Genomic DNA, 24,950 nt, shown 5'->3' on the forward strand with positions numbered 1-24,950 from the left:
TTTTTATTTTCTGACTCTGTCAATCTCTCTGTGTCTGTCTCTCTCCCTCCCTCTCTCGGTCTCTTTATCGCTATCTCTGTCTGCCTCTCTCTATCTCTCTCACTAACTTTTTCTTTTTTTTTTTCTCTCTCTCTCTCTCTCTGTCTCTGTCTCACTCCATGCATGCTTACTATCCGGAATATATTACTCTGTATTTCCCTTTTTCTTTTTGTCTATCCCCCTTTCTCTCTCCCTCTCTCCCCTCTCTCTCTCTCTCTCTCTCTCTCTCTCTCTCTTTTAATGTATTCTTAGGTAGGCACAAATATATACTACCACCATGTTTATCTTGTTGCTTATTTATGTACCAACCAATGATTATTTGGTCCAGAACTTACAAGCTCTGCTTTAACCAGGGTCTCCTCGTCTTTCTTTTAGTTCACTTTGTGTGTTTTGCTTTGTAAATGTGTAATGATCTAATGTTATGCTCTATGTGACATTGAAAGAATGACGAATAATTATCTTATTTTCCTCCCCCACATTCTCTTCAACTTCAACTTTCCCATCCTCTCCCATCCTCTCCCATCCTCTCCCATCCTCTCCCATCTTCCCAATCCTCTATCCGCCTATCTGCAGGGTGAGCTATCCGTGGTCGACGAGTCACGGCGGGTCATTGTCCAGGCGGTGCATGAACTCTACGATCGCGAGGTCACCACGCCCTGGGAGGAGAGGACGACCAGGACATGCACCATCGTCTTTATAGGTAAATAGTCCAGCAAATAAATATAAATATGAAACATTTCTGTAGCACATCACATCTTATATATCCCAATCTTTATTCAGACCTCGGTTATGTTTCAAACTACACGTTAAACGTTTGCTCGACTCCCCGTTATGACAACATGTCCGCCCTCAACGTTCAAATGCAGTCAATGTTTGAAGTATGATACATCTGTACATCATTGGCTTCATAGTGACGAGTGTCATGTTTATTTCATGGAGGTCATGATTTCCTTGTTCCAAAAGAAGAGTAGATAATTATCCAAATTCATGTGATTTGGTAAGTACCCAGGTTTTATGAAGAGACATATTAAGGCGGGGGGGGGGGGGGGGGTTGGGGGGCGTAGCCCGAGCAATGATAAATTGTGACAACAAATTCAATAAGAATGCAAGACCTTACATTCAAAATCTTGTAATACGACAATGAGGGCATCGGGCATTTAAGTTCTCGCTGCCCCCCCCCCCCCTCCACCTCGGTACAAAGAGAAAGAAGACAAACTCCACTCAAACTCAAACAAATATTGAGAGGGGGAAATAAAGTGGGCACCCATAGCTCTTGTTATAGGAACAAAGACTAGGATGGGAATGGGTATATAACATACATTATCAAAGCGTTTTTGTTTGATTGGGCTGCATGTTCCGCCCAGAATATGAAATTACTGCACTTTGAGTATTCTGCTCCATCAATGAAAACCGGGAGAAAGTTGGGGGTACAAGTTGACTCCAATAACTGTGGTGGTTTCGAAAGAATTGTAAAATGAATGGCCATGCCTTTACATTTTGTGACAAAATAGCATATACAAAAATATCTTTATTTTCGTTTTCTGGGCTAGAAATTGAGGGAAGCTCCCTATGAAAGAAATCAAATTATTTTGTCAAAGGCAATGATATTCTGACATTATATTCATCAAAACACAAAGAGGATGTTTTCGTATTTTGTCAGAGTTACTGTTATCGATAGAGGCAATTCGAATGTTTATTTCCTTTAATCAGGGGAATGTTGCTAAGCATCTCCTGGAATCAGTGTCTGATTGTATTATGTTTGAATTAGGAATATTTATTTAAAAATAGAATTAGACAATTATGATCTTTGGTAAAGATTACATTCATTAGTCATCTCGAGCATGAGTAATTAGGGAGGGAATGTTTTTAATTCAAAGGATGTTTGCTTTGTGATGTTATGTATCTAGACCAAGCAGTTATCTCCTAATTATGTCGAGGTAGTTGGCCTAATTCTAAACAGGAAAGAGAAGAAATGAAAACATCCGAGGTGATAATAACGTTTCTCTTTGAGATCAGAGAAAGCCGCCAGACCCATGTTTTCGTTTTCGATCAGGTTCTTGTAACTGTTTTCCGTTGTTTTATCCGCACGGTATCAGCACATAATCCCTTCAGTTGGCCGGTATATCCGCCGATCTATCAGCGACGGGGGACTTACCGGGGACTCTCTCTTCGCCGTCTCTCTCGGCGTACAATCGTCTAACCACCGCCTCCAGTGTCGAGGGCCCGCGCGCTTTACCTCGAGGTGGGGTTTTTGCGCACACACTAAAAGTGATTGAATAGTAGACAAGCGGCAGAGTGCACCCGCTGTGTTTGCAGAGCGGATTAGCGGCCAACCAAAACTTGTTAACGGGGGATCAGCCGGCTCGGAAGTAGCGCGCGATAGGGGTACTGCCAACAAAGTTTCAGCGGGGGCTCCCGCCGATTATCGCGTTTATATTCACACCTGCGTGATAAAGGTCTTAGCAGCGATAAGATAAAACTATTTTGATGGACGTAAATGATGCCGTCCTATCTGGCTGTGCCTTGGTAACCCCTCACCGGGCGCTTCGTCCCATAAACATCAAAGCACCAACAAAAACTATTTTGACAAGCTTTCAAAACAAAAGGGAAGCCTCGCGCGTTGGTAATCATGAGCGGATAAAAACACCATCTCTGTTTGATACCGCTATGTTGCGGTAAGATTACCATGTTGCTTTGAAGGCTTATCGTTGCTGTATAACTGATGTAATCAAACAAAATGCCGTTCATTTAACAACAGCTTGGCTAACCTCTGTTGACAGTGGACTTGTGTATGTTACTTTGATTGTAGGTTTTTATAGCGAGATGTCGTGAAGTGCCGATTAATGGCCTGTAGAGGTGTCTTTGAAACAACACCATTATAGATCGGCAGACCGCCATATAGTGCATTAGCCTCTCTAGTTATTTTAAAGCATAAATATGCAACATATTTAACCCATATTCAATGATTAACAACTAGTATTACAAAAACGAAGAGGAATCTATGTTACTGCGATGATCGATTTTATATACTACGAATATCATTGGCGTAGGGACACAAGGGGACACGTCCCCCTTCCATAACCTCACACTAGTCGACGGCTAAGTTATCTCGCATTATATTAATCAAATAGGACCGATGCCCCCACCACCCCCTTTCCACACCCCCTTCTCCCTCCACCTTCTCCCTCCCCAGGGCCACTCTCCTTTGCGAAACTATGCTGATTCTTTGTTGTCTTAATTGTCATTATGACATGACCAGTGAAAGAAGGGCCATTATACCCTTTGTCAAAAATGGTATAAGAAAATCAGTATGTTAGAATGTATTTAGAATAAAGTCTAGATGAAAACTGAAAAAACGCGTACAACCCATTATTCCGGCTATAGGGGAATTTCTAACTGTACGGTCTGTGGGTTGCTCGCGATTCTTCGTTTCTTGTGTGTACTTTGGAGGAGATTTGTACAATCCTCCCTAATCATAATAGTTGATGTTATCAGATACGGTTAACACTTCTCCCCCAAGTAACAACGGGATTTTCCGTTGTTGTGCAGGTGACAGAATCATGTTATCAAAAAGAAAGAGAGGAAAAGAACAAAATGGTTTTACACAGACTGATTGACCCCGTATTTCATAACGAGAACCACTAAAAACTGCTCGAAATTAACTGAGATATACTTTGAACTAATGGATATTTATTTGACGTTGTAACTGTAATGACACCTCCCTTTCCATTTATTTATGTTCATTTAATTAATTTTCAGGAACATTCACTTGACAATAGCACTCTTTGACAATGTAGGAACATTAAACAACAACAACAACAACCGGGCATTACCCGAAAGAAATCTCCCATCATTCATGTCACTGTGGGATTTTTTTTTGAGGTGAAAAGCAGTAATACTAATAGTTTCATTTCGACCAAAGTAAATTATCATATATTTTTATTTAAATAGTTTGCATCTGCATTGTTTTTAGTTTGTTTGTTTTCTGAAGCCGCTTTCAGCATGTTGGGTTACCCCCAAATGAATTTTCTTTTGCCTATAAACTTTTTACGCATGGTCCTGTGATCGGGTAATAATTGACAGAATGATTGTATCCTTACCCGAAATGATTCGGATGACCTTGAATCAACTTGACTTTGGTCGACCTACTTTTGCTGTACCTCACCAAAATCCCCTTCAGAGTTCCTCTCATCTAATCAAATATTCATGACGAATCAAGAGGTGAAGAATATTTCAGCCATTTTTCCCCTACTTCTTCCATGGCCATCGCGATGGTCAAGCTTTTATGGCGTAATTTTGAAGAGCCCTTGAATCACGAAAAAGAAAAGAAAAGAAGTTTATGACAATTTTTTGGAATGACTTGTCAGGGTGTGATTGACATGTGCAGCTCTTTGAACACGGATAAAAGAGTGTGAGTGAGAGAGATAGAGAGATAGAGAAACGAGAGAGAGAGAGAGAGAAAGAAAGAGAGAGTTTGTCCATAAATTTGAATGTATTGTGTTGCATAGGCCCATCCACAGCAATCAGACTTGAACTAGACATGTACCTGAAGATCGTCGATGTTAAACGTAGTCTGAAAAATCAAGCGCCTTTTTGTCATTCCCCTATGTCATTGGTCGCGTTGGCCTACTCTCGGCTACCCCACCCCGCATAGAGAGGAAAAAAGAAGTCACTTGTATATACAATATACGTTTTTCATCGATCATACATATAGATCCTGGCGAATTTTAAACATTCGCACCCCCCCCCCCCCGACAGTCATGGGTCCACCTTTGCAATATTTACAGATGATAAGAAAATAAATTGTTATAGGGATACGAGAGGGGTAACACTTTCTTTTAAATGGAGGGGGCGAGGTCACTCCCGGTTTTCTGATCAGTAGTGCGGCTCCGGGGGCACTATTAATGAATGTCCATGAAAAAAATGGATGTTGTTATAGAGAGAAAGAAAAGGGAAAAATGGTGTGTAGAGGGGGGGGGGGGGAGGCAACTTATACAAACTCATCGGATATTAAACCTAATTGATCTCGCATATTTTATCCATCTAGTATTAAAAAGACATCGAATAAAAGTTTTTTATCACGGACTCTCTACAAAGAAAAGTTCAAGTCGTTGTGGAAAGGGGTCTGCCGGAGAAAGTTAGCTTTTGGTGGCCGTTGAACTCGGAATATGCCTTGACGGACAGTTATGATGTGCGTCGGAAAATGACCATTTTATGAAAATGATAAGCTAAGATTGTTGAAAGGGATGATGTAGCGAGTGTATCCTTTCTCCTTATCAATGAATCCTTTAGAAAAGCTCGTCACCTAATGCTCATCTCTCATATTTTGTGCGTTGCACCTTTTCCTCGATATAAAAAGCCCTCTCCAAAGCCAAGCTGTAAACAAACCCTTTGCTTACAGTGTTGCTGACTTGAAGTGAGTGTCGTATCAAGACCTATGACTCACGGAAAGCTTGTGCTAAGGACTTCATTTGTTTGTCTCTCCCTCACTTTTTCTCCTCTTGTTTCCTTCCCCACCTCTTGTTTCCTTCCCCAGTTTATCATTCACTCTTCAAACTTCTTGTCCTAATTAGCAGCGACCCGCAAACGCGTTTTTCTCGCACAATATCACATCGCAAACAAAATATTGCCGCCCTTTTCCCGGGCGAAACAATTTTGGAGACCTCCACAAAAATGTGCACTCAGAGAAAAGGCCTGTCTGTCACCACGCCCTAATTCTTTCATTTTCTCCTTATTGCCCGGTATTGTTTTACCTCAATTTCAAATCCTACTTTGTCTAACGCCTGTGGGAGACCTCTTTTTCGTCTCTTTGTTTTGTTCTAATAACCTGTTCTTGAAAAAGCAAGCTGTCTTTATTCGCACTTGTTTGGAATTCCACACGGGTCGGTTGATACCCGTGAAGCTAAATTTGAGTTGTTTTTCTTTCCATTTGGACTCTCCTTTTCTTTTCTTTCTTTTGATACCTTAAACCAATGACCAGAAGGGTTGTATCAACCCTTAGGGGAACACGAAAAAAAGAAAAAGCCCAAGAACTAACTGTTGTAAGATGCCGTGAACAGAGATTATCATCACTGGTCATCATGATCATGAATTCCAGCTATTCAATTACTATCATTGTTTCAAAACGCAAAATATGCTAGTCGTATTTCGAGAGTAGATGGCGAAATGTCAGTTTTATCAGAATGTGACGTCAAAGTGACGAACATCACGGTTTGTTTTTCCAACGTAAGAAAATCGAGTAGGACCGTTACTAGTATTTTTTCATATTTACGTCGTAGGAACTGTTTCTACTTTGTCTAAAGTTAAAAATTAAAAAAAATCATTACAAAACGTCCCCAAAACAAATGAAGAAATAGACGAAAATGATTCACTCATTTTATGTTGTTGTAGGATTTAAAATATCATTCACAAATAATTCATGAAGTAGTTACTCTAATCATCTGTCGACGATTTTACGATTTACTTTTTTTCTACGAAGCACTGGAGTATAGAACACAGTATAAAGAAAGAGCTGTGTATGCTATCGAGACAGAGAATGGAGCTTGGAGAGAGAGGGGGGGGGGGGAGGGGGGGGGTGGGTTCAGATTAGCGAAGTGGAAAGCATGAAAGGGGTTGTTACTGAGGTACGATCATGAGCAAAACTTGTCACTGATCCACCCACAATCCGCAATAAAAGCGTATCGATTCCCCCTACAACAGCCAGGGTGGAATAAACCCTCATCTACATCGGGGTGTATTTTCACCCTCTCCTTTTATCCCGCCTCGTCCAGTGCTTGTTCAGTTTCGTTTTACGATCGGTTACACACGGTAAGACGAACAATGCAACCGCTACATTTTATGAAGTGTACTGAAAAACTTTAGCCCCCAAGCTGGTGGAGAAACGAAAATGTTAAGAGGCGTTTATTCGAGAACGACCATTCAAACAATGGGCGAGGCGACGCTCCTTGTATGAGGTGCCCCCCCCCCCCCGCGCGCTCTCCCACCCCCTTCCCATCCTCATATCGGAGATTGTGTCAGCTTTGGGTATATTTAGGGGGCTCGCGGTGTTTTTAAGAAACTGTTTTTTTGCCGTCTTTAAAAAACATTTGTGTAACTCGAGAAATTAAGGCGATTTATTCTAAAGCGATTGTTTTATACGTTATCGCATTAGCGAATATGGCTAGGGGCTATCGATTCGGTGTGGTCGTCCCGATTTGAGCGCTTTAAACAAAAGTACAAGGGCAAACTGAAATACTGTATTGAAATTTTACAAGAAACCATGCAAGAAACGCAGCGTCTTGTGACAGGCAAAATGTTTGAAACGTCATTAAGAATGACGAAAAGACTATTCATTTATTGTAATTTCACATAGTTTACGTGCAATTTGTGCAAAAACAATCATTTTACACAAATTTTCGAGTAAAGAACAATGATAATAATGATAATCACGTTTGTGTAGCGCTTAATACTACGTTACTAATTGCTTTACATTGTAATTATTATTACCCCGGTCATTAGATTCAATTACTTGTCAGTCGTCTGGACATTTTGTGAATGTTCGTCCAGGGTATTTCAATCCTCATAGAGGTCAGGATTGTGTAGAAGTAAAGTACTTCTATTAAATAATCAAGAAGATTGATTAAAATACTATTTCTCATTACTACATTTCAAATAATGTTCCCCTTATCTCATCGTGTCTTTTGCTATCCTTGTTTTTGGTCTTCATTTCACTTTATTTCCTTTCCCTCTCAGAGTTTACACTCCTCGTAGATGTTTTTTTTAAACCTTTAACTTATTTGCTTCTCTGCAACCGTGAAGATGAATTATTTTATATACATGTACATGTATGAAAGGAACTGTTCAGGTGTGAGAAACATTGACAATTGAATAATTAATTGGGGCCACGTTCATCTCTCCTGGATTCCCAATATTTGTTTAGAGATTTGTTTTTGAAAATGCTCACTGATGGGCTTTCCAGTACAAAATGATCCATTTCGATATCACTCTTTGTGAAAAAAAATAGCATTTACCTCAACTTCGACTTTTCATGCTTCTTTGTTTTTAAGATTCTATTTTTGCTTCCATTTTCAAGATAACACAACATGACAAGATATGATATGACAAACCCAAACATAATCATATTGTGAACTTCAATGAAAGTTTATACATACAAAATTAAAAGATAAGGAAAAGTATTTTGAATCGATGACCTCTTGTTCTGCTTCCGGGTGAAAAGTTTTAAAACGGAAAAAAGAAAAGTTGAATGGTTGGAGATTATCTACTCCTTTTGTGATTTTGTAGATCTGCATCAAATCAGTCCTGTGACTCCTGAAAGCCGGTGAAAGCAGGTTCAGTTTCTTTTTGTAGGCAGAACCCTTACCCCCCCCCCCCCTCTTTTTGGTTCCCTTATCTTCCCGCCCTGATAGTCTCAAAGAAAGGCGCGGATATTATTTTCAATCGGAGATGGGTTTGACAAGCCATGGACCCTACTCCTACTACCTTTCCCTTTTCTCTTTCACCCTCACCATATGTCACACTCTAGATCTCCACTATCATTACCCATTTGCATTCCAGCAACAATCAGGACCTTCACGCCAGCGTTGAAAGGTCTATTTTCTTCCAAGACGCTTGCGACTTCTCTATCTGTTTCCTACAACCGACAACAGCCCTCCATGCCACGAAGAACGCCCCTCAAACAGGGTTTTATAGAGAAAGCATTGGAAACTTGAGCTGTATCAATGACTGGGGGTAGGATAGACACTTAATTTTTCAATGGCATGCAGCGAAAACTAATATTTTCCTCCCGCGCATATGTCTTGTTTTGGGGGCGGGTGAAAGAGATCGTGAAAGGGTGTGTCGACTGCGCGCCGCCGTCGTCGTCCTAAAAGAGAATGGAGAGGGGGAGGGAGGGTGATATCAACGAAGAAACTGGGAGTAGTAACGACAGAATATGAAATGTATGAAAGGATGAAATGGAGAAGTGAAAAATGATAGAAAAGGATCAAATATTGGCTGATTCTAAGACAAAAGTCAATCTTATGGGTTCAGGTTTGATGGTCAGGACAATTTGTTGATGCGAAAGTATTGCTTGGGTTGTTCGCTTCGCTAACCACGGATGGCGTGCTCCGCGTAAAATAAGATGCAAAGCTTCGATTGATAAACCGCAAAATCTCGTCGCCGTCATATCGCATTGATAAGAGTGACACTGCTCATACAAAGACTAGGAGAAAATATTGACTGAAGCATGTACATAATGTATCCTTTTCACGACCACTTTCTTGTTTCTCTTCATCAATCTCTACCCCTCTTTGTCTGCAAAGACCTCTTTTCCCTTCGGTCTGTTCCATTTCTTCTATCAATCACACTTAATACGTGAAGATGCGGTTTGTGTATCTTTTCTCTCAGTTGTTTCAAATAAAGTGGGTGATGTATTTATATGACAGAAGTGAGAAAACCAACTACTCGAAACTAAAACGCTATTAGAAACCTCAATATTTATCTCCCCGCGTCCAAGGTGGGACAAAACAGACGATACAAGAGACTGTCCATATGCAATACAACGTCGTACTGTCCTTGGTTTTGCCTGGCATCATCTCACTCGGTCAATGTCCGTTCATATTTTAGAATCTCTCCGTTAATATTGATCTGCTGCCATCACAAGTGGTCTGATTTTGTTGCAGATTTTATCATTTTGACCAACAAACTATTGTGACATGATTGTTGTAATCAAACCGAGATTATTTTCAGCCGACCCTTCCCTCAGTGTTTGACTAGATCGTTGTCGGAAAGGTTTACAGTGTATCACCGATTTTGTGTAGGTAACCTAACCTATTGACCACTGGAACCGGGTCGTCCCTGTATAAAGCCTATGAGAATGAAATAATTCGGTAGCTAATGGGTTTAATAGTCGATATTGTCGAAATTCACACGTAAAGTAGGGACAATTATTGTCATTTTCTTTTTAAATGCATCATAGGTCGTTGCCCTTGTTTGATATTTGCTGTCTTCAAAGTTCAATGTCTTCTACCTGGATTCTACTTTTCATGTTAAATTCCATTCCATTCATTGATATTTGATAACATCCATTATTAGCTTCCATGTTACTGGATTCACTCCGCATGGGCGAGGGCAAGATTGGAAATGTGCCCCGCCGCGACCCATTTAAATGTATTGTTGTTCCATATTTATATCGTCACTCTCTTTATCTCTTTCTATTTCTATAATATGTGTACCCCCCACACACACACTTTTTTTCTCTCTCTTTCTCCCTCTTTCTCTCTATCTTTATCACCCCCCCCCCCTCTCTCTCTCTCTCTCTCTCTCTCTCTTTATCACCACTCTCTCCTCATTCTGACATATTAATATTCATCAGTCCGTCAATTAAGGAAATAGACTAGGCTGATAGGAATAGGAAAGGGGATTAATGAAGTCAGAATTAAGAGAGCTGAGGTATTTGTTTTCTAGTTCATCTTGAGTAGCTGCCCATCAAGTACAGAAAAGAGAGAGAGGGAGATAGAGAGAGAGAAGGAAACGGAGGGGAGGCAAGGTGAAATAGAGATAATACGCCCCCCCCCCCCCCCCCATTGACGCCCCCCTTGTTTACCCCATTCTCTCGCATCTCATCCCACTCGTTAGAACCCTCTCCCCTATCATCAACACCCCCTCAGTGACCGGACCCATGCTACGCCACTGTCGATGTATACCATGCGCAATGTGCTTTGTCTTTTTAATCTATGTCTCTTATTTCTTGTATTATCTCACCTTTAAAATTCGAACACGGTGTTCTCCTGAGATGAACTACCCGGGTAGGAGCCCGTAACCTTTAAGTGACGTGAACCCTGGGCTCGCCGCCGAAAAGTACGCTCCAAATCCGGACTGACATCCACCGTAAACAAATAAATCTAGGGTTTTTCTAGAAGTAGGCTGGGAGATGCTAACTCAAATCTCTTTTGATGTATCACTCTCAAACTTGAGTTCAGACGGTGTAATAGGAAAAGGAAATCTTTGAAATGTTCGTCTTTTAAAGGCCTTCCACCTCTTCAGATGTCCGAGCGAATGTGGAATTTTGGAATACAAAATATGACGAATAATTTGAGTTTAAAATTGAACAAAATGTATACATGGATTGTGGTTGAAATAATAATGTCTTTGGCGGATAAACTTCGTAATGATATAAAGAGAGAGCCCTCTGCGTTAATGTTCAGACAGACGAGGAAGGACAAATGGAAGCAAGGGATGAAGGAGGCGGCGGGGGGGGGGGGGGCGAATTAGACAAGAAAATGAACAATGGGCATTATTAAAATGACACGATCATGAAGTGTATTATTTTGTCTGCAAAAAAGGGATATTCTAGAAGTACTTCTTTCTCCATAAACATAAATAAGCTAAATAACAACCAACATCAACGAAGGGGACTCCAGATGAGAACAGTATCTGTCACAACGAAATCCTAGATTGCTCACCATTAAATTTCTGATTAATCACTTGCGCCCATCTGCAAGGGTTAAAAGGAACTTCAAGCTGTAGTTGTATTATTACATATGATTACCAAAAACAAACGACTGATTGCCATAAAACACTAATCAACAACAACAAACTCCCGAGGTCTATGATGAACAATGATTGAATAATATGAATTATGAGTAATGCTAATAAAATTATTTATGTAATGATTTTTTATATTGCCTTTGCTTGCAGAGGCTGGGATACCATTATTATACAGCCCTCAAGCATTCAGTGAATTTCCCCCTTCTAGGTATATTACACCTGGGTCAAAAGTGGTAAATATTCAATATCGTTGTTCCTAATCGCATTACAAGTGCCTACAGGCCTAATTTCTTCCCTATCACTCCAATAACATAAACAAAACAAACCATTCTACGATTTTGTTGTCCTTGCTGACTTAGAAATTGATGGTTAGCCTTTAACTGGACTCTGGAGATTAGGATAAATCGGATGGGACCCCTCGAGAGCTGCGTCTTGCCCCGTCTCCGCGAAGTGGATTGGACTCTTTATTTTGCTTTTGTTGCCTAGTGCAATTTGTGTTTTATTGCCCGGGCGAAGCTGACTGACATTTGGACTGGATACATCAGGAGCAATTATCCGAAGACACAAATCAAGCATCGTAAAAACAACTTTTGCCACATTAACCCACATATCGGCGACCGTCCAACGAGCGCACGACGACGTCGCATGTCGTAGACCTACCACGAACGACTATACTGGAGGTTCCCGTGTGCGTTATCTGGGTTAACGCCATCGACCATCTACAGGATGGCGACGAGGACGAGCGGTGAATGCACTTGTTGTATAGACGTTGGTGTCTACCTATGGCTATGTTAGGAATGTTGAAACAGGGTTTACTTACGGAAGGGGGTATTAGATGAAAATTAGGTGGGGGAGGCAAACAGGAGAAGATGATGACGATGAATAGGAAGAAGAAGAAGAAGAAGAAGAAGGGAGGAGGAGGAAGAAGGGGAGGAGTAGGAAGAAAAGGAGAAAGAGGAGGAGGAGAAGAAGAAGAAACAAAAAGGTATAAGGGGAGGGTGAGGCAAATTGGGGTGGGGCAGAGGCGTACCAGTTAGAACGTCATGTGAAAACAAAAACGTATCAGGACAACTCCCACCGGCTATCACCCTCAGACAACAACTATCTAAGGGCAATTTCCCCCGGACAACTTCCCCCGGACAACTTCCCCCGGACAACTAGACAATTACCCTCCCAATGCAATTGCCCAAATCATTCTCCGACAATACTGTTGGCAGTAATAACAATTTGAGGGTATAAAATTGGGGGTAAGGATGTCTCTCCCTATACTTCACATTTCCCCTAATATTTCAGAATTTAGTGCTAATTGATACAATAATATCTATGAAATGCACGAAAATATATCGGGGTGGCGACATGCCATTACGAAATGTCGTCTGATATTGTTTCGGATGATCCGATTAAATGCCCTAGACACCAAAGAACGGTAGGGAAAGAGGGATGAGATATTAAAGGTAAGATAAAATAGATCGCGCATGTCCTGACTGTGCCTCATATGTTGGTCGCGTCATTAAAATCCTCCCCGATGCCCATTTATATATTTATAAGTCATTGCTGTAATGATTTTCTTTCAAGGGATCGCGAGACCGCTCCCAGATGACATATAATGATTATTGGCCTACTGTCCGAAAACAACTACTGTGAAAATATTTATCCCGTAGTTGGGACAGGTGAAATTGTTATTAAATATTGAAAACAAGCATTAAAGCGAAAATAACCTGTTATTATTATTAGTGATTAATAATAATAATAATTATTATTATAATGATAATAATGTTTTAGGTTTAGATAGCGCTGATTACAACGGCGATATCTATAAGCGGTTTACAGTTACTTTATTACCCCGTCATTGGATTCCCTTCAAATGATGTATGCACATTCTCCACTCCCTGGGGAGCATCACAGTCTAGGCGCCATTTGACAAACGCTCACAAGCCTGAGCAAACTACAGTGAATTTCGCATCTTAGGGGGTACCCATTTGGCGCCTGGTTGGAGAGTGGCAATGTCTTGTCAAAGGATTCGAACCCTCGGCCCTTTTTATTGAGAGTCACATGAATGAACCATTGACTATACCATTTCATAAGCCATGAAAATGATCTCTTTGTGATGGAGATAGAATTTGAGAGTTTGTTTCTCGATACAGGTATTGTTTGATGTGAAGACCACCACTGTGCCATCTTTCCCTTGTCACCCGCAATATAGATGGAGAAAAGGACGAGCAAACCTGTGCCTCAAACCAAAGTTGTTGTCTAATATTTTATAGATACTCTCCTGGTTTAACCCGAGCGATAAATTGCTCCTATTTGACGAAATGGCCATGTCTTGAAGTCTTGTATTCCCATCTTCCTTTCTCTCAGTATCTCTCTCTCTCTCTCTCTCTCTCTCTCTCTCTCTCTCTCTGTCTGTCTCTGTCTCTGTCTCGCTCGCTGTTTATCTCCGTCTCTTTTCTCTGTGTATGCAACTCTGTCTTTCTCATTCGCTCTCTCCATGTCTCTCTTTCTGTATCTCTCACTCTCTCTCTCTCTTTCTTTCTCATTCTTGCCCTCTCTCTCTCTTCTATTTCTCTATTGTGGTGATTGGTAATGCGATACAGCAAACATATGAGCCTCCAGAGATGGATTGCCCCCATTTCGTAAAATTACAAATCACAACATTATTGCGTCTGGCCTGGGGAGGGAGAGGGGATGCCGCGAAGTGGGGCAAATGACGTGGGTGGACGGACCTCAGGTTTAAAGAGGAAAATCATCCTATATAGAGAGAAATCCTCTTCCTTGGGAGGGGATTCTTTTGTTAAATATATCATTCAAATTCAAACAACCATCATATTTTATAGGGTAAAGCACCAGTTTTATATTTTATAGGAGCTACGCATCTTACCTTCTAGGAGGCACGAAATCGATGAACGAAAAATAGTCGAGTGACCGATTATTTCCTAATTTGAATCCGGTTATGTGTGAAAGTGAAGTGCCTTTTTTTCAAGGAAGGGGAGGGGGGTTGAGAGTGAATACAAAGTAAATGCTTGAATTTTAAATAAGTCAAATTACATAATTTTTCGATTCTCCTTTCAACTTAGATGAAATTTTCATCATAGATGAGCTGTAAGTTGCAACATAATTATCAGACATCTCGTTTCACGTACGACTGCATATTTTCTTCTGTTTTAGTTTAGATACTCTGTTCTTTTATTTTTAAAGAATGATATCAGTTTTATGCGATTTTGATATCCGCTCTGTATGTTTATCGTATATATTACTTAGGTTTAGAACAGACCACTGTACTAAAAGGGGGTTGACAACACCTAATATAACATCCCAGCGCCCGCTCCCTTGTAATATTATATTTGTAAAGCGCTTAGAGACATCGTAGATGTATTAAGCGCTATATAAAAGCGGAATATTATTATTATTACCGGTTTTGTATTACAATCATGTACCTAGATTTCTTTTTTAAATTGCATGTTTATTTGTTTTTCCTTTGATGGAATATTGTCTTCAAACGTTTATTAATATGGGTTTCGTAGATTTATTATAAGAAGATCCCCTATAGTTTTGCAGATTTGCCCGACATTTGACTTCTTATTAATAGGCCCATTTATTGTGTTACCTGCTTCTACCTCCCAAATATCATAAGCTCAGTTAACTGAAGATTGGCCATTGTAGAAATCGTCCATTGTGTCTTTAAGAAATTGCAGGGGGTGTATATTATCGCAAATCTGACGTATCTGGAGCGCGCAGTACCGTACGGCATAGAAACATGTTTTGGCTATTTGAATCCAATAAATCAGACATAGCTCTGAACTTCTGTGACTGTGGGCTGCGATATTTCTTTCCATCTATTATTATCCATGCACTTTTCCGTGGGGCACTCAGCCCGCGTTTCCTCTCGGTCACTAATTCATTCCAATTAATCACATAAATCCGATGGCCGTATTTGATAGATCTTGGGCCTGTTTCAATCCAGATCTCATAATTCTTAGATTAGGGGTTCGAAGAAAGTTAACACTTGCGTCCGTTTGCTTGTCTACGGGACCAGGATTGGGGAATTTGGGTTAGGGCTTATGCTGTATCCAACTGTGATCCCATGCGCTTCAGGTTCATCAGGTCATCGATTTGTTAAGCATTAAGCATTTCTAAAAATCTTGCCATAAATTGTCTTTTTAAGATTATGATCCTTCTGTTTACAGAAATGTAACACTGTAATTGAATGATGCCCAGTCGCTCTAATTGCGTGGGAAGGTTGTTCGACCTCGTTGAAAATACATTTGTAGATCGAACAAGCGATCTGGATAAGATTAAGGAGTCACTCTCTTTAATCAGTCCATCAATAAATCGTGGAAGTTCAATGTTTAAAGTCGGTCAAAACTATATTGCATAGGTCATCTGTATACAATATGTGGCTCAGCTCAAAACCTAGATAATTTTGAACAAGAATGGTGTTCCCCACTCGAGTATGTCTTTTTAGTGGGCAATTTCTTGTTGATATTGCGATATTATTTTAGATATCTGGTAACCAGTAAATACTGTTCACATTGCCACCCTCTTAGGCGTTTATGTAGTGCTCAACCACTTTATGAAGTAATATCCCATAATTTGCCATAGAAATTGTCTAAGAGGGCGTCTGCCGCCCTGTCGTAGGTTCACCGATTTCAAGAACGGACTCCGTGATTTCCTGTATTATTTGCTCCATTTTCCTAGGGATTTTCGGTAGACAGCAAGACATTTTATAACCTGAATACGTTGTCCACTGCAACGCTTCATTGGCTTTGGTGCGGTGATCAACCCCTTTATTTGGGACTGTCCCATATTAGAGAGTCTGTCCAAGAGGGCGTCTGCCACCCTGTCGTAGGTGCACCATCTCTGGCAATAGACCTCCATGATTTACAAGGTAACGGGTGACTCTGGCCTACTGTTCGACATCACCACCCAAGACGAGTCACGCCACGGACCCCTGGTTGACAACTTGACAGTGAGGACGACCCCATTAAAGACAACAGTGATCATGTTGAAAGTTTGCTTGTTGGAGTCGTGGAACTGTAGTTCATTGTTGACAGATATCCTATACGCTACGTTGAGAGGCTAATATTTGAATGCCGTAAACATGGGTTTCGGCTTACGCATCGCTAACGTCCCGATGATGTTATGTTATAGAGTCACAGGGGCCATGCCGGGTTGATGTGGCAATGGGGGCGGAGGGCCGGGTGAGGGCATACCATCTCGTTTCGCACCTCACATTGTTATCATCGTGAACATTGTAACTAAGAAGACCGGATTGGTACAGCTCGTGATAAAGACATCAGGGGCGTCATAAGACATCTCGAATAAGCCGGGGGGGGGGGGGGGAACTTAACAGAATTTTCCGACAAAGGTAAAGACTAGTCGTCACATTTTCATATTTTCATGAAACTGGTTCCACCAAGCAAATAATATGATGGTCATGATACCGACTGCAAATTTCGAATGGTTGTATCACACCCTCCAGTGCGGCCTGGAGATTAATGGGTGTATTGTCCCTGTGTAAATTGAAGACGATTGCAAATCAACTCAGGGGCAATTTCACTACCCTGTTGTATATCCCGTACAATTCATGTCGGATTACGTAATAGGTCTTTGTAATGTTCTCACATTTCAAAAGATGACGTAAAAGGCTATGAAAATTGCCTCAGATTGATTTTTCAAAAGTGGATGCGATCGTATTGTCAAACGTCCACCCGCCTTCCGAAAAAGTATGGAGAAAACCAATGCTATGCAACGAAACAACTAAACGATGTGACAAACATGATCAAATATAATTAATTTTGACCCTACTGTTACAGCTAGGTTCCTTTGTGGAGATAAGTGTGTGACAGGACGTTCAAATCGAGGAGATCATCACCAAATGGGTGTGTGCTCAAACAACTTCATTTTTAATTCCCTCTCATAAGTCTCAACTTTTTTTTCTTCTTCTCCATCATTTACCCGGAACAGGTCGCAACTTGGATGAGGAGTCTCTGCAGAAAGAATTTACCAACCTGATAGAAGAGTCAGACGAGACTATGGTGCAGTGACCAACACTATTGACGTATGTAGCCATTCAGCGACCACCATTATCAGCACCTCGTAATGTAGCCCATCCCCCTTGCACAGAGGTGTCATTTCCATTGCGTTAATACCTGCGCTAATACATGCGCTAATAAATTATGTTACGTGATGGCAATAAGCTCACACGGTCATGTACGCCATTCAACGTGGTGTGCAACGTTCACTTTCCACTTCCCTTAAAACAAATATTTTATCTAGTCATGCTAGTAGTAGTATGGTGCGTCAAGATCGCACCAGTCGTTGACGCAGTCTGTCGCAGTCTAACGTCAGGTAAATGACACCACGTGTGCAACTGGCATGATGAACCTATTCAGTTGAGCAGCACCTACTGGTGTGAGGAACATGGGTCAATTATTGACTTATTTCTGTTCCACTACACAGTAAAGATACAGAGTGCCAAACCCAGAGAAGAGATAAAGAGAGAGAGAGAGAGATTGGCTGAAGAGAAAGAGAGATCACGGTTATTTTGTGCTCAAATTATAAAATAATCATGCTTTCACGAAACACTAGGCCCTATCACAATTTGTGTCTATATAATACACAGGTCTGTAGGTGTAGTTTTTTTTTCTTTACACACGTAGCTCAGGTTTATTACAGTTTAACTGAGGATTGCTTGATATTCCTTATGTATCAAATCCGTGAAATAATACGTTCTCAGGTTTGCTACTTAACGATTTGACATGTCACGTCTTTTGACATAATTTGGGCCCTGATCTGAGGCTTGCAAGAGGTTTAGCTCATTCCAACGCACAATTTACATGGTTTAGTGTTTCTCCGGAATGATACATTTATAAGATATTCATTCACGAATAGACAACTCTCCCAGCAATATAATATAATGGCCTTATACCAAGTAGGCAGCGTACTTTTAATGGTTCAGACGGATTAAATTTGATCAGATGTCAGTTATGCCAATATCGTTTTATTCTTTGATAATCGCTGTTCTCCCTTCTCCCTTTCAACAGGTACACTTTGTATGCATGGATTGTAGTTTTGGGCCTAAATAGCAAAAATAAATGTTTATTTATAGCGATTTAGAAAAATTTCTCAGTTATCGAATCTTATGAAACGAACCATCGAAGGATAAAATATCAATTACTTCAGCATTCGAGATATGGGTCATTTGTAAGGCAATGACCCGATTGGTCACGCCCCATATATACACCCAGAATAATCGGATGTTTATTTGACTAAAATAATTTTGATTCTCTTATTTCAATGTGAACTCATCATCATTATATCGAAGGTATAGTGGTTGATTGCGTTTAAGTCTGGATATTAATTGGACAGTCATTGTCCTATTTGCATTTATTGACACAATCCCGTGACCATTTAATACGCTACCTGAAAACTTTTAGAGTAAGACTTGTTAGTAGCTTGAATTTGAATGGCAATTTTGTAATTACAGTTTTAAACTTTTAATCATGAAAATAGGTACTGACATTGCATTTTCCCCGGGGGCTAAACGACAAACTGTTTTTTATTGGGTTAACAGTACAAGGGATCTACAGTTTCAACATTAGGTCTCAAAGAAAAACTTGAAATTTGAATACAAAATCATGTTTAGACTATCTTTGTCTATTTCTTATTGTTTTGTTTTGTATCATCAGACATATATGTTATGATAAGCATGATAAATACAAAAATAAAAATGCCACCAATTGGGGCATCCCTTTTTTCAACTTCTGTAGCGAAATATCGTTAGTTCAAATTACTCGAGTGTGATATTTTCAGAATATGAAACGTGAAAGGCCTATACATAATTGTAAATACTAGTACATACAATTCTCGAGGTCAATTTCAATTAAGAAATAGCATTACCAAGAAATAGGTAGGAGTCAGGAGGCCCCCATAACCCCTTTGTTGGATTCATTTCGTATCGTTGTCTTCTTGACAATTAATAGTTTCTGTTGAAGTAGCTATTAATCCATTGCATCGTTTCGAAATTTCAAGTAATTTTGAACAATTCATATGCCCTGTGATAAAATGAGCCCGAACCTGGCTGTCGACGAATTCTTGAAGAACCAATCTATATATTTATTTTAACAATTCTACTGTAATTCACTGTTTTGTTTCCACCACAATGAAAGTGGGCAGGGGTAGAAGCAATGCCAATTTCACTTTACACGGTTCCACATTCAAGTCACTTGATATGTTGCAATTTTCGTGTTCCGATTGGAGCATGCTGGTAATGCATGCTCAATATGGAATGAAACGATCGGGATTATGACTGAAACGTTTTGTTCCGACTTTCTATGTGTCGAAATGCATTGTCATTGTATAATAAAGACCTTTTTTGTAAAGAAAACGACAATTGTACGTTTGTTCTGTATTTTTTTAAATTTCTCAATGCGTCTTACTTTTCAGATGGCATAGTTTACATAATGCAGGATGGAAAAGGAGAAAGGAGACGATAAAGAGTATTTTTAAAGAGAGGATGGAATAGTGTGGAAGAGAAGGAAGAGAGGACATTTTACAAGTGCAAAGAAGGGATGATAATAATTAGAATAAAAAAGGAATGAGGACCAAAATTAAGTATGAGTAAATGAGAAAAAGAAGATCTGAACTGATGATGTCGAGGGGAGCTGAAGTTACTCGTATTCCCATCCATTTAGCCCCCCCCCCCCCCTCTCTCTCCCTCTCTCTCTTTCTCACACACACACGCACACACACACACACACACACACACAAGACAGCTAACAATGCTAACGCCTCAAGTAAAACGGAGCTTTCGAGGGCTTCCTTACCCCACTAAGTTTTAATCGTTATTGCTTCTGTTTATTGTATTCAAAGGGACGCCGACAATATCATTATTTGCCTTCCACGCCCCCCCCCCCCCCCCCCCCCACCTCCTCTATCATTATAATCCATTGACCGCCAATGGTTCTCAAACATATTTTCTAAAACACTGGTTACTAAATGTAACGTACATCTTTCCATCTACCCTCAATTTGTATGTATATCGGGAAGGGGTGCGCCCCCCCCCCCCCACATACAAACACAGCCGGAGAGGTATATACTTAGGAAATTTGAAACTCACCTGTGTGTCATAAAGTCAATGTAGTAGCTGTAAAAACGGCCATTGAAAATTGATTCTGTACATTCTTGTTTTTGTAAGAAAATAATGAGTCGCCTGAGGGGGGAAATGAATCCATTGTTTTAATGTGTATACATGGCTAAATGCATCTGGTACCTCTATTGAGATCCCGTAGAGGAGAATAGGAGATTTTTTTATGAGAACCATAAATCAAAAATCGAGGCAATATTTTTACAGATCGCCCACTGTTGGCGCATAAATTGCTTGTGAATACGGGTAACCTTGTTCAAGGCGACCGATTTATGATTGGCGAAATATGGCGCGAACATCTTGAATTGTGATTAAAACGCCACCATACTCAAGGTTAAGCCCATAAATACCTCGTCCATGGGCTACCCATTGGTCCGGACCTAGTCTAGGTGTTTGGAGCCACTTTGGGAAGTGGTGCCCCAAACTTGCTCTCGTCCTCATACGAACGTAGCTCCTTCTACCACACAAAGCACGCATTGCCCCCTTCCTCCCCCTTTCCTCATTTATATTTTGTTTCGACATACATTAAAAAAAAAAAAAATTCATGATATTAATATGCATCAACATTATGAGTGCCATCGATGGCGGAGCACAGGCCTGTTTCCAATAGGTTGGGCGAGGGGAGGGGGGCGGGGGGGGGGGGGGTAACGACCGTGAAGTACGGGTAAGTATCAATTGGAATATCAAACTTGATGGTGAAATGCAAGGGAACAAGGCGACCTAGCTGGGTGACGAATATAGATGAGTGAGTCGTTATGTTATACCAGGGAGGTTATACCGAAACACTCAATACCAGAGCCCTATACAAATGATTATGGATATACATGTACAAGGTATACCATAAAAGCATATAATATGATCTTTCTATTCCTACTTGACAGTAATTTCTGTATTTCTTTTCCCGGTATTCTTTGTTCATTGTTTCTTTAAAAATCTCATTTTCTGCAATGCAGATCTGTCGTCTAGAATACAATTCGGAAGAACATAATGTTCTAGGATTCGAATCCAAATGTTCATTTGAAGTTATTGCGTCAGTGTTCCATAATACCATGCCATTGCCCATGAAAAGAATCCGAAATCCGTTGCAGGTAGGGAGGTAAGCGCGTTATTTGCCCGACGTAACTCACGTAAGGACGTGCAAACGAGTGATTACAGAATAAAAAAGAGTCAACTTTTCATCAAATTGGTTGCGTATTGTCTATTTGGCTTCAATTGCTTGATTGGCGCAAGTAATAGCGCACTCGAAATGACGCATGGTGTCCAAACATGCAAAGGGGTCTGCCGCAGGAGTCTACCACGCCCGATTTCGGATCAAGGAGTGTGACGAAAAGCTCCCCCGTGTCACGATCCATTATTTCCATACACTGGTCATTAAAACCCTGGTAGGTCATTAAATCAAAATATTGGTAACCAGGAAATATAACAAAAAAAGAAAAATTGGTTGATGGCCGGACATATCTTGTAGATGACCACAGCGCATGTCCACTCGAAGATTTATGGACGGAGGGTCAAAATGTTGACAAATTTTGTGATGATTTAGATGATTGGTATTGGTCGTAAGGTAAATAGAGATGATGATGTTGGTGTGGGCATCTGCGATCAAGGCCGTCACGCTCTAGAGTGTACTGGAATGAACTAGTAGTGTTCCAAAGAAGTTCTTGCCATGTACTGAGAACAACGGTCAATGGTCCTTTAGCAGAAATTAGAGATGCACGTAATTAAACGGTTCCTTGTGGTAATTTGCCAGATTTATGTAAATAGGAGAATTGTGGACAGTTTAGACACTCAAGAAGAGATGAGCACCAAAATGGCACTAAAAAAATATTTTTAAAAATAGCTACCCTTATTTATAGTACTATTAGAAAATTTGGAAATTGATGAAATTTTTCTTTTAATTCCTTTAAAATAATATCAGAATCGTGGTACAAAATCCAACTCGTAAAGGAAAAAAGATGTGGAAGTAGTAATAGAGACAAAAAGGGCCAAACTTCGGTATGTGCTAGAGAAAGAAAGAACAAGGTACACAACAATTAAGGAAGATAATTCATACGAAACACACCCATTCAAAGAAGCATGTGAATCTGCCAAAATTACATTGAAATCATTTACATTGGTATCAGTTTCAATACCCTCAATATCTAGAAAAGTTAAAGCCTACACTCTTAGATACAAAATAGTATAGAACCTTTCACTTATTCTCATTTGTGAGGCATAAGTTCAAGACCCGTTCTAGGAATTACTTCTTGAAGTTTAGAATTGCTTACCGTGGTTGCCCGAAGATTTAATTGAAGATAAAAAACAGATTAATGACAAATAATAACTTAAAACATGCAGTAATCGAGCTTATCCATCGTTATGAAGTCAATTCAACTACCTTACAACATAGTTTGGTTATGAAAATGCTCCCCCCCCCCCCAAAAAAAAAAAAAAAAAAATCGTTCTCATCGGGCATTGAACCCGCCTTTTCCGGGACGCAATAAAATAAGGTATCGTCTGCAGCGGGTGGTAGCTACTCGAAGCACCTTCCGTTAGCAGCCCTCTCACTGCGAGACAATGTACATCCCACTCATCGCCCCCCCCCCCCCACCACAGAACCCCCAGGATGTGGACTTCTTGTTCCTACAACAAATAGCATAATTGCTGATTTCATGTTATGATAGATTTATGACGGAGCGAACAACTGTTTTCCTATTTCATTACTACTGATTTATGAGCCCCATTAACGCGTTAGGAAAACACTTGTTAATTGAGCGACTGCGGGTCGTTAGGCTGCCCCCTTTTTTTATATTCCATTCTCGTCTGAATTTCGGGCGTTACATTTCTTCATCAACAACAAATTATGCCGTTTATGCACAGCTATTGACGTATCCTCATTGTAAATTGATAAATATCCAGACTTATCCGAAATAATCTGACCCGGAGCATTGCTCAGTTAAACCTAATTTGCTTGGCCTCATTGCATATTTTATATGGCAAAGTGTCCGTTTTTCCCCCTACACTTGCTAAAGCTTGTGATTAGACATATACTGTAGAAGAATGCTAATTGATTTTGATAGATAGGCACACTGTGATATCACTTATTTAGAGGAAGTTTAACTGTTAATGACAACATTATTTAATCGCGACAAACAAGTGCCGCCTTTGCTCATGCTTTATTTAGTTATCTTAAAACAGTAAACAATGTTATACAATCAGAAATGAATTAAGATAATCTGACCAACACCTAATATTCCTCTTGTTTCTAAAAATACCATGTGAGGATATAAGTTTCTATAAATACCATAAGAAGATGATAAGGTCACTACGGTCTGTCTTCATGGAATGTTTTTTCCTTCTTGGTGACTGTCAAATCCCAACTTTATTTCAATTGAGGTTAAATAAACACCCGCAAAGTCTCAAAAAATGGGACCCCTGTTTAAAAATCAATTTCTACAAGTCACTTCAAACTTGTTTTAGATTTTAATAATCGGTCGTCTTTTACGCGGACCGTGAAACGTAAAAAAGGTGGACAAGAGTAACAAAAAATTCCACAAGACCCTTCGCATATCTCGAAACACAAAACAAACTGTAAATATCAATGATCGTGTTTACAAGGATTACACGTCTAGTTTTCATCCACCGCGGTGCGATAAGACCGCGGGATTAAGCCCTCCTGGGCGGCCACTTTGAAGTTTAAATACCCAAAGTGGAATCAAACAGACAAGAAAAACCCCGGATCAGGGACGATGAGAAAAGAGAGAGAGAGAGAGAAAGAGAGAGAACAAGGGGTTCGGGAAAATCTGAACAACTATGCAATCAAATTTTCTTATCACTCATTGCCAGCCCATTACGCCCGGCAAATGCGTAATAATAGATCAAGTACTATGCCGCCGAGACAGGGCTCCGAGGAGGTGCAGGTGAGAGAGAGAGAGGGAGAGGAGAGAGAGAGAGAGAGAGAGAGAGAGATGAAGGGAGGGAGAGAGGGAGGGAGGGAGAGAGAAAGAGAGAGAGGGAGAGGGGGGAGAGAGAGACAGAGACAGAGAGAAGAGAGAGAAAGAGAGAGAGAGAGATAGACAGAGAGAGACGCACGCAGGTGAGGTCTGGCATTGCGGAGAACAGGTTGACCGGAAATTCCTCCCCGGGGAATCCCCTTTTTCACAACATGGGGCTCGCTCGTTAGAGAGCATTTCCCCCTCAATACTGGATTCGTTCAACAAAATGGAAACGATTTATGTAAATATCATGATTGATATATTGGCCT

The 24,950-nt window shown here is 40.4% G+C and overlaps 1 long non-coding RNA gene across 1 annotated transcript; it reads left to right on the forward strand.

The window, feature by feature from the left end:
• The first annotated feature begins 612 nt into the window (after positions 1-612).
• LOC115918991 lies at positions 613-19,957 on the forward strand. Its single transcript, XR_004066183.1, has 2 exons — positions 613-739; positions 17,530-19,957. It is a non-coding gene; the product is annotated as an uncharacterized LOC115918991 (long non-coding RNA).
• The last annotated feature ends 4,993 nt before the right edge of the window (positions 19,958-24,950 follow it).

This window comes from Strongylocentrotus purpuratus, unplaced genomic scaffold, assembly GCF_000002235.5.
Source record: "Strongylocentrotus purpuratus isolate Spur 01 unplaced genomic scaffold, Spur_5.0 spur5_scaffold_3, whole genome shotgun sequence".
Classification (NCBI taxonomy): domain Eukaryota; kingdom Metazoa; phylum Echinodermata; class Echinoidea; order Camarodonta; family Strongylocentrotidae; genus Strongylocentrotus; species Strongylocentrotus purpuratus.